This window comes from Medicago sativa, chromosome 5 (assembly GCF_051527215.1).
Source record: "Medicago sativa cultivar Bolivia chromosome 5, Bolivia_mono, whole genome shotgun sequence".
NCBI classification, from domain to species: Eukaryota; Viridiplantae; Streptophyta; class Magnoliopsida; order Fabales; family Fabaceae; genus Medicago; species Medicago sativa.
Genome location: NC_140753.1, coordinates 71,593,225 through 71,603,017, shown reverse-complemented (window position 1 = coordinate 71,603,017; position 9,793 = coordinate 71,593,225).

Here is a 9,793-nt window from a genome sequence, read left to right as displayed (position 1 = left end):
GTTCCAAGGAAAGAAAGGTGAGTGGATGGGAAAGAGAGTGGAATGATGTCCTTTCCATAGTTTTGGCACACCTTCATTAAGGCTGTGTTTGGTTCCAAGGAAAGAAAGGTGAGTGGATGGGAAAGATAGTGGAATGATGTCCTTTCCATAGTTTGGCACACCTTCATAAAAGCTAAGGAAAGAAAGTTTTTGGTGGACCTCACTGCCATGGGTTATGTCTATCCTGCACTAGGGTGGTTAGGATTGTTATGTCTATCCTGCACTAGGGTGGTTAGGACTCTTATTTATCTCTTTAACTTAAGGTTGTGTTTGGTTCCAAGGAAGTCTATCCTGCACTAGGGTGGTTAGGACTCTTATCTCTTTACTGCACTAGGGTGGTTAGGACTGTTATGTCTATCCTGCACTAGGGTGGTTAGGACTCTTATCATCTCTTTAACTTAAGGCTATGTTTGGTTCCAAGGAAGTCTATCCTGCACTAGGGTGGTTAGGACTCTTATCTCTTTACCCTACACTAGGGTGGTTAACGCCGAGCTATTTACTCAAGTGAGGGCATGAAATTTTGATGGGACACGGCTTAAGCTAAGCTGCCATGGGTTATGTCTATCCTGCACTAGGGTGGTTAGGACTGTTATGTCTATCCTGCACTAGGGTGGTTAGGACTCTTATTTATCTCTTTAACTTAAGGCTGTGTTTGGTTCCAAGGAAGTCTATCATGCACTAGGGTGGTTAGGACTCTTATCTCTTTACTGCACTAGGGTGGTTAGGACAGTTATGTCTATCCTGCACTAGGGTGGTTAGGACTCTTATCATCTCTTTAACTTAAGGCTGTGTTTGGTTCCAAGGAAGTCTATCCTGCACTAGGGTGGTTAGGACTCTTATCTCTTTACCCTGCACTAGGGTGGTTAACGTCGAGCTATTAACGTCAGCTTCTTACTCAAGTGAAGGCATGAAATTTTGAAGGGACACGGCTTAAGCTAAACTGCCTTTATTTTGATGGGACACGGCTTAAGCTAAGCTGCCATGGGTTATGTCTATCCTGCACTAGGGTGGTTAGGACTGTTATGTCTATCCTGCACTAGGGTGGTTAGGACTCTTATTTATCTCTTTAACTTAAGGTTGTGTTTGGTTCCAAGGAAGTCTATCCTGCACTAGGGTGGTTAGGACTCTTATCTCTTTACTGCACTAGGGTGGTTAGGACTGTTATGTCTATCCTGCACTAGGGTGGTTAGGACTCTTATCATCTCTTTAACTTAAGGCTGTGTTTGGTTCCAAGGAAGTCTATCCTGCACTAGGGTGGTTAGGACTCTTATCTCTTTACCCTGCACTAGGGTGGTTAGGACTGTTATGTCTATCCTGCACTAGGGTGGTTAGGACTCTTATCTCTTTAACTTAAGGCTGTGTTTGGTTCCAAGGAAGTCTATCCTGCACTAGGGTGGTTAGGACTCTTATCTCTTTAACTTAAGGTTGTGTTTGGTTCAAAGGAAAGAAAGGTGAGTGGATGGGAAAGAGAGTGGAATGATGTCCTTTCCATAGTTTTGGCACACCTTCATTAAGGCTGTGTTTGGTTCCAAGGAAAGAAAGGTGAGTGGATGGGAAAGATAGTGGAATGATGTCCTTTCCATAGTTTGGCACACCTTCATAAAAGCTAAGGAAAGAAAGTTTTTGGTGGACCTCACTGCCATGGGTTATGTCTATCCTGCACTAGGGTGGTTAGGATTGTTATGTCTATCCTGCACTAGGGTGGTTAGGACTCTTATTTATCTCTTTAACTTAAGGTTGTGTTTGGTTCCAAGGAAGTCTATCCTGCACTAGGGTGGTTAGGACTCTTATCTCTTTACTGCACTAGGGTGGTTAGGACTGTTATGTCTATCCTGCACTAGGGTGGTTAGGACTCTTATCATCTCTTTAACTTAAGGCTATGTTTGGTTCCAAGGAAGTCTATCCTGCACTAGGGTGGTTAGGACTCTTATCTCTTTACCCTACACTAGGGTGGTTAACGCCGAGCTATTTACTCAAGTGAGGGCATGAAATTTTGATGGGACACGGCTTAAGCTAAGCTGCCATGGGTTATGTCTATCCTGCACTAGGGTGGTTAGGACTGTTATGTCTATCCTGCACTAGGGTGGTTAGGACTCTTATTTATCTCTTTAACTTAAGGCTGTGTTTGGTTCCAAGGAAGTCTATCATGCACTAGGGTGGTTAGGACTCTTATCTCTTTACTGCACTAGGGTTGTTAGGACAGTTATGTCTATCCTGCACTAGGGTGGTTAGGACTCTTATCATCTCTTTAACTTAAGGCTGTGTTTGGTTCCAAGGAAGTCTATCCTGCACTAGGGTGGTTAGGACTCTTATCTCTTTACCCTGCACTAGGGTGGTTAACGTCGAGCTATTAACGTCAGCTTCTTACTCAAGTGAAGGCATGAAATTTTGAAGGGACACGGCTTAAGCTAAACTGCCTTTATTTTGATGGGACACGGCTTAAGCTAAGCTGCCATGGGTTATGTCTATCCTGCACTAGGGTGGTTAGGACTGTTATGTCTATCCTGCACTAGGGTGGTTAGGACTCTTATTTATCTCTTTAACTTAAGGTTGTGTTTGGTTCCAAGGAAGTCTATCCTGCACTAGGGTGGTTAGGACTCTTATCTCTTTACTGCACTAGGGTGGTTAGGACTGTTATGTCTATCCTGCACTAGGGTGGTTAGGACTCTTATCATCTCTTTAACTTAAGGCTGTGTTTGGTTCCAAGGAAGTCTATCCTGCACTAGGGTGGTTAGGACTCTTATCTCTTTACCCTGCACTAGGGTGGTTAGGACTGTTATGTCTATCCTGCACTAGGGTGGTTAGGACTCTTATCTCTTTAACTTAAGGCTGTGTTTGGTTCCAAGGAAGTCTATCCTGCACTAGGGTGGTTAGGACTCTTATCTCTTTAACTTAAGGTTGTGTTTGGTTCAAAGGAAAGAAAGGTGAGTGGATGGGAAAGAGAGTGGAATGATGTCCTTTCCATAGTTTTGGCACACCTTCATTAAGGCTGTGTTTGGTTCCAAGGAAAGAAAGGTGAGTGGATGGGAAAGATAGTGGAATGATGTCATTTCCATAGTTTGGCACACCTTCATAAAAGCTAAGGAAAGAAAGTTTTTGGTGGACCTCACTGCCATGGGTTATGTCTATCCTGCACTAGGGTGGTTAGGATTGTTATGTCTATCCTGCACTAGGGTGGTTAGGACTCTTATTTATCTCTTTAACTTAAGGTTGTGTTTGGTTCCAAGCAAGTCTATCCTGCACTAGGGTGGTTAGGACTCTTATCTCTTTACTGCACTAGGGTGGTTAGGACTGTTATGTCTATCCTGCACTAGGGTGGTTAGGACTCTTATCATCTCTTTAACTTAAGGCTATGTTTGGTTCCAAGGAAGTCTATCCTGCACTAGGGTGGTTAGGACTCTTATCTCTTTACCCTACACTAGGGTGGTTAACGCCGAGCTATTTACTCAAGTGAGGGCATGAAATTTTGATGGGACACGGCTTAAGCTAAGCTGCCATGGGTTATGTCTATCCTGCACTAGGGTGGTTAGGACTGTTATGTCTATCCTGCACTAGGGTGGTTAGGACTCTTATTTATCTCTTTAACTTAAGGTTGTGTTTGGTTCCAAGGAAGTCTATCATGCACTAGGGTGGTTAGGACTCTTATCTCTTTACTGCACTAGGGTGGTTAGGACAGTTATATCTATCCTGCACTAGGGTGGTTAGGACTCTTATCATCTCTTTAACTTAAGGCTGTGTTTGGTTTCAAGGAAGTCTATCCTGCACTAGGGTGGTTAGGACTCTTATCTCTTTACCCTGCACTAGGGTGGTTAACGTCGAGCTATTAACGTCAGCTTCTTACTCAAGTGAGGGCATGAAATTTTGAAGTGACACGGCTTAAGCTAAACTGCCTTTATTTTGATGGGACACGGCTTAAGCTAAGCTGCCATGGGTTATGTCTATCCTGCACTAGGGTGGTTAGGACTGTTATGTCTATCCTGCACTAGGGTGGTTAGGACTCTTATTTATCTCTTTAATTTAAGGTTGTGTTTGGTTCCAAGGAAGTCTATCCTGCACTAGGGTGGTTAGGACTCTTATCTCTTTACTGCACTAGGGTGGTTAGGACTGTTATGTCTATCCTGCACTAGGGTGGTTAGGACTCTTATCATCTCTTTAACTTAAGGCTGTGTTTGGTTCCAAGGAAGTCTATCCTGCACTAGGGTGGTTAGGACTCTTATCTCTTTACCCTGCACTAGGGTGGTTAGGACTGTTATGTCTATCCTGCACTAGGGTGGTTAGGACTCTTATCTCTTTAACTTAAGGCTGTGTTTGGTTCCAAGGAAGTCTATCCTGCACTAGGGTGGTTAGGACTCTTATCTCTTTAACTTAAGGTTGTGTTTGGTTCAAAGGAAAGAAAGGTGAGTGGATGGGAAAGAGAGTGGAATGATGTCCTTTCCATAGTTTTGGCACACCTTCATTAAGGCTGTGTTTGGTTCCAAGGGAAGAAAGGTGAGTGGATGGGAAAGATAGTGGAATGATGTCCTTTCCATAGTTTGGCACACCTTCATAAAAGCTAAGGAAAGAAAGTTTTTGGTGGACCTCACTGCCATGGGTTATGTCTATCCTGCACTAGGGTGGTTAGGATTGTTATGTCTATCCTGCACTAGGGTGGTTAGGACTCTTATTTATCTCTTTAACTTAAGGTTGTGTTTGGTTCCAAGGAAGTCTATCCTGCACTAGGGTGGTTAGGACTCTTATCTCTTTACTGCACTAGGGTGGTTAGGACTGTTATGTCTATCCTGCACTAGGGTGGTTAGGACTCTTATCATCTCTTTAACTTAAGGCTATGTTTGGTTCCAAGGAAGTCTATCCTGCACTAGGGTGGTTAGGACTCTTATCTCTTTACCCTACACTAGGGTGGTTAACGCCGAGCTATTTACTCAAGTGAGGGCATGAAATTTTGATGGGACACGGCTTAAGCTAAGCTGCCATGGGTTATGTCTATCCTGCACTAGGGTGGTTAGGACGGTTATGTCTATCCTGCACTAGGGTGGTTAGGACTCTTATTTATCTCTTTAACTTAAGGCTGTGTTTGGTTCCAAGGAAGTCTATCATGCACTAGGGTGGTTAGGACTCTTATCTCTTTACTGCACTAGGGTGGTTAGGACAGTTATGTCTATCCTGCACTAGGGTGGTTAGAACTCTTATCTCTTTAACTTAAGGTTGTGTTTGGTTCCAAGGAAAGAAAGGTGAGTGGATGGGAAAGAGAGTGGAATGATGTCCTTTCCATAGTTTTGGCACACCTTCATTAAGGCTGTGTTTGGTTCCAAGGAAAGAAAGGTGAGTGGATGGGAAAGATAGTGGAATGATGTCCTTTCCATAGTTTGGCACACCTTCATAAAAGCTAAGGAAAGAAAGTTTTTGGTGGACCTCACTGCCATGGGTTATGTCTATCCTGCACTAGGGTGGTTAGGATTGTTATGTCTATCCTGCACTAGGGTGGTTAGGACTCTTATCTCTTTAACTTAAGGTTGTGTTTGGTTCCAAGGAAAGAAAGGTGAGTGGATGGGAAAGAGAGTGGAATGATGTCCTTTCCATAGTTTGGCACACCTTCATAAAAGCTAAGGAAAGAAAGTTTTTGGTGGACCTCACGTGGGAATTGTTTATGCGTTAAAGAGAGCAGAAAATGGAAGGATGCCATTATTCTTGCTGCATTTACTAAAATAACCTCCTGTTTTGTGTATTTTTGCAACACATATTCCAACCTTTTTTTTTCTTTCTTTTAAACCATACTCTTATAGAATATTTTATTATTTTCAATACTTATACACATTTCTTAGCATGCTTAATATAGAACTCATGATAGTCATTTTTTTTTGTAACCAATTTTAATAGTGTTTATATGAAAATTATTTAAATGTATTTTTATTGAAAATTATTTAAATAACACAATAACATAGGGTTATTTATGTCATTTAATAAATTCATTTCTTTCTTTCCTCCCTTACTTTCACTATAACCAAACAACCAACAAATCATCTCACTTTCTACTCACTTTCTTCTTACTTTCTTTCCTTTAACTTTCCTTCCTCTAACTTTCTTTCCTTCCACTATCCAAACATACCCTAAGAGAACTTGGGCACTCAAACGTGGATAATACGATAGAAAACCACCCTTGAACCATCAATTTTTTTAGATAGATAAATAGGTTTGTCAATAAATTATTTTCCTACTATTTTCAAAATTAAGATAAATAAAATAAAACTTAAAATACTGCACTAGGGTGGTTAGGACTCTTATCTCTTTAACTTAAGAGAACTTGGGCACTCAAACGTGGATAATACGATAGAAAACCACCCTTGAACCATCAATTTTTTTAGATGGATAAATAGGTTTGTCAATAAATTATTTTCCTACTATTTTCAAAATTAAGATAAATAAAATAAAACTTAAAATATGAATTTTGCACGGACTCACAATCCTCATTTTTTCTTATGTTAATAAATTTGAATGTTGCGCTCTTTCTCTCTCTAATTTGTCCCTCTTCAACAAGTTGGTCATAATTTTCTCTCTAAAATAAATAAGTAATTTTCACATTGGCTTATGTCTAAATACAACTTTGAAGACATATAATATAGGCTAAATTGCATTTTTGGTCCCTTAACTATTTAGGTAGTATTGCTTTGGTCCCTTAATTAAAATTCGATTTATTTTGGTCCCTTAACTTCTCTTTGTTACCTATTTTGATCCTTTCCGTTAGTTTTAATTCAAAAACGTTAGGTTTTCTTCATCTTCTTCTCCTCTTGTTCATCTTCATATCATCTCCATCAACCTTCAACAACAATAATCCCAGAAAAATTCCAGAAGAAAATGAAGAAAACCTAACGTTTTTTAATTAAAACTAACGGAAATGACCAAAATGTGTAACAGAGAGAAGTTAAGGGACCAAAATAAATCGAATTTTTATTAAGGGACCAAAGCGATACTGCCTAAATAGTTAAGGGACCAAAAATGCAGTTTAACCTATAATATATTGCTTTTATGGGAGAACTACAAGCTTTTGGAAGATACCGTGGAGGGGAGATACTCCATTTTATCGTAAATATCCAAGGCTTTTTGCTATTTCAAATCTTAAAGACGTCTGTGTGGGGGATTTTATGAGGACGACAGAGATGGGAGGGGTTTGGATGTTCTCTTGGCAGAGGAATATTTTTGTATGGGAAGAGGAACTTCTAATTAGTTTGATGAAGGATTTGGAGGGGCATAGTGGGGTCGGATGATATCAACTGGTGGGTGAGGAAAGCGGAGGAGGGGGAGTGTTCTCGGTGAAGTCGTCTTACAAGAAGTTTGAAAAATTGATGTTTTGGAAGGATGGTAGGACTACACAAGAGAAGAGGGTGTTTGAGGCGATTTGGAAAAGTTTGGTGCAGTCAAAGGTGGTGGCCTTCTCTTGGTAGCTTCTTCTTAATCGCGTTCAGACTTGTCTTAATCTTGCTAGGTGTAACACCCTATCCCCAAAAATATTTTTATGAATTAAAAATACAAATAACATTTAATCATACAAGGGTGTCACATATCTTCGTCATTCAAAACACCTTAATTCGATTAAAACAATGCATCATGATTAAATACAAAGTTTAGTCTAATCATCTCAATAAATAAACTTATTTCAAAACAAGAATATCGACATTAATCTAGAGCATGGATCCAGAGCATTTGGAAAATGTTCTACCTCTGGAGGCATCCAAGGGGGAGAATCAACTACTCATATTTTCCTTCATTGCGAGGTCACTAGCTCGATATGGAAAAAGGTAATGAATTGGATGGAAACTTCTTTTATAGTCCCTCCTAATTTTTTGATTCATTCGGATTGTTGGGGGGATGGAGAGAAGGAACAAGAAGGCTCGTGGGATTATGGCTTATTTGGTATACTACTATGTGGGTTATATGTCAAGTCAGAAATAACAAAATCTTCAAGAATGATGTTAGTGGAATTGAGGAAATTATGGAGAAGATAAAAGTGCTCCTTTTTTTTCTTGTAAAAAATAAAAATAAAAGTGCTCTTTTTTAATACTAAAATTGCACTTAGCTATGTTTGACTTGATCCAACGTAATCTTGTTGGATGCACACCATAAATAAATTTCTAAAGCAGTATTCTGAATGATATAATAAACTGGGGTGCTATCTAAAATTTATGTTAATTAACAATAACAAGAAACCGATATATTTTTTTTTAAGGAAAAGAAACCGATATATTATAACTCGTTAATTGATTAAAGCAAAAAATACATGCGCATGCATGCAGCGATAGGTTTTATAGTTATGTTTCAGTCATACAAACACTCATTTGGAGCTTCTTATTTCGACCCAATACTATATAGTCTTCACCTATAACAACAATATTTGTTTCTGATCGAAGAATTATGGCTTCAACTAAGCTGCCATGGGTTATGTCTATCTTGCACTAGAATGGGTTATGTCTATCTATCTTGCAAGTGGGTTATGTCTATCTTGCACTAGAATGGGTTATGTCTATCTATCTTGTCTTGCACTAGAGTTGCACTTGAGTGGATAAGACTCTAATAGCTAAGAGAGCTTGGGCACTCAGACGTGGATAATATGATAGAAAACCACCCTTGAACTATCAATTTTTTTAGATAGATAAATAGGTTTGTCAACAAATTATTTTCTTACATATTTATATTTTTTTTTTAGGATTACAAATATATATATTCTTGAATAAAAAGAGGAATAGCAAATTTTATTAATGGATATTTGTTTTAATTTTAATTTGATGTATTCTTCCAACTCAACTAAAATGATAAATGACAATAGTTAGTGAACATATAAAGGAAAATGTTAACGAGTATCCTAATATCATATATAAATGACACTAGGTTAAAATTCAATTTTTACTTTTTTTATACTATAAATTAAAGTTGGACTTTATTCTCTTTTGACATCTCAAAATTACTATTGAGCGATATTTAAACTTTTTTTTAGAGATTTTAACCCCCATAAAAAATTTGTTATAATTTTGTAGTCTTCCTTTCAAGATTTCCACAAGTTTAAGCTGAGTGGCACAATTAATTGACGTAACACACTAATACCCAACTTACAATGTTAGCATGACTATTTTTAAAATTAAAATAAATAAAATAAAATTTAAAATGTGAATGTTGCATGAAGCTTCATATTCATCGTCTTCCAACTCAAATCGTCGTAAAAAAATGACTCACAATCATCATTTTCTTCTTATGTTAATAAATATGAATGTTGCGCTCTCTCTCTTTAATTTGTCCCTCTCCAAGTCCGCCATAATTTTCTCTTTTTAGGTTTTCTCTTCCATTTACTTTATTGATGGAGTGGTTTTGAGTCAATTTTTTTTATCCGAAATCACTTATCTTCATCTTTTAATCTCTATTTCAATCTAAATAAGTAATTTTCATATTGACTTATGTCTAAATACAACTTTGAAGACATATAATATATTACTATTAAGGGAGGACTACAAGCTTTTGGAAGATGTCGCGGAGGGGAGATACTCCGTTTTATCGTAAATATCCAACGCTTTTTGCTATTTCAAATCTTAAAGACAATTGTGTGGCGGATTTTATGAGGATGGCGGAGATGGGAGGGGGTTGGATGTTCTCTTGGCGGAGGAATTGTTTTGTGTGGGAGGAGGAACTTCTAATTAGTTTGATAGAGGATTTGGAGAGGCATAGAGAGTCTGATGATATTGATGGGTGGGTGTAGAAAGCGGAGGAGGGGGAG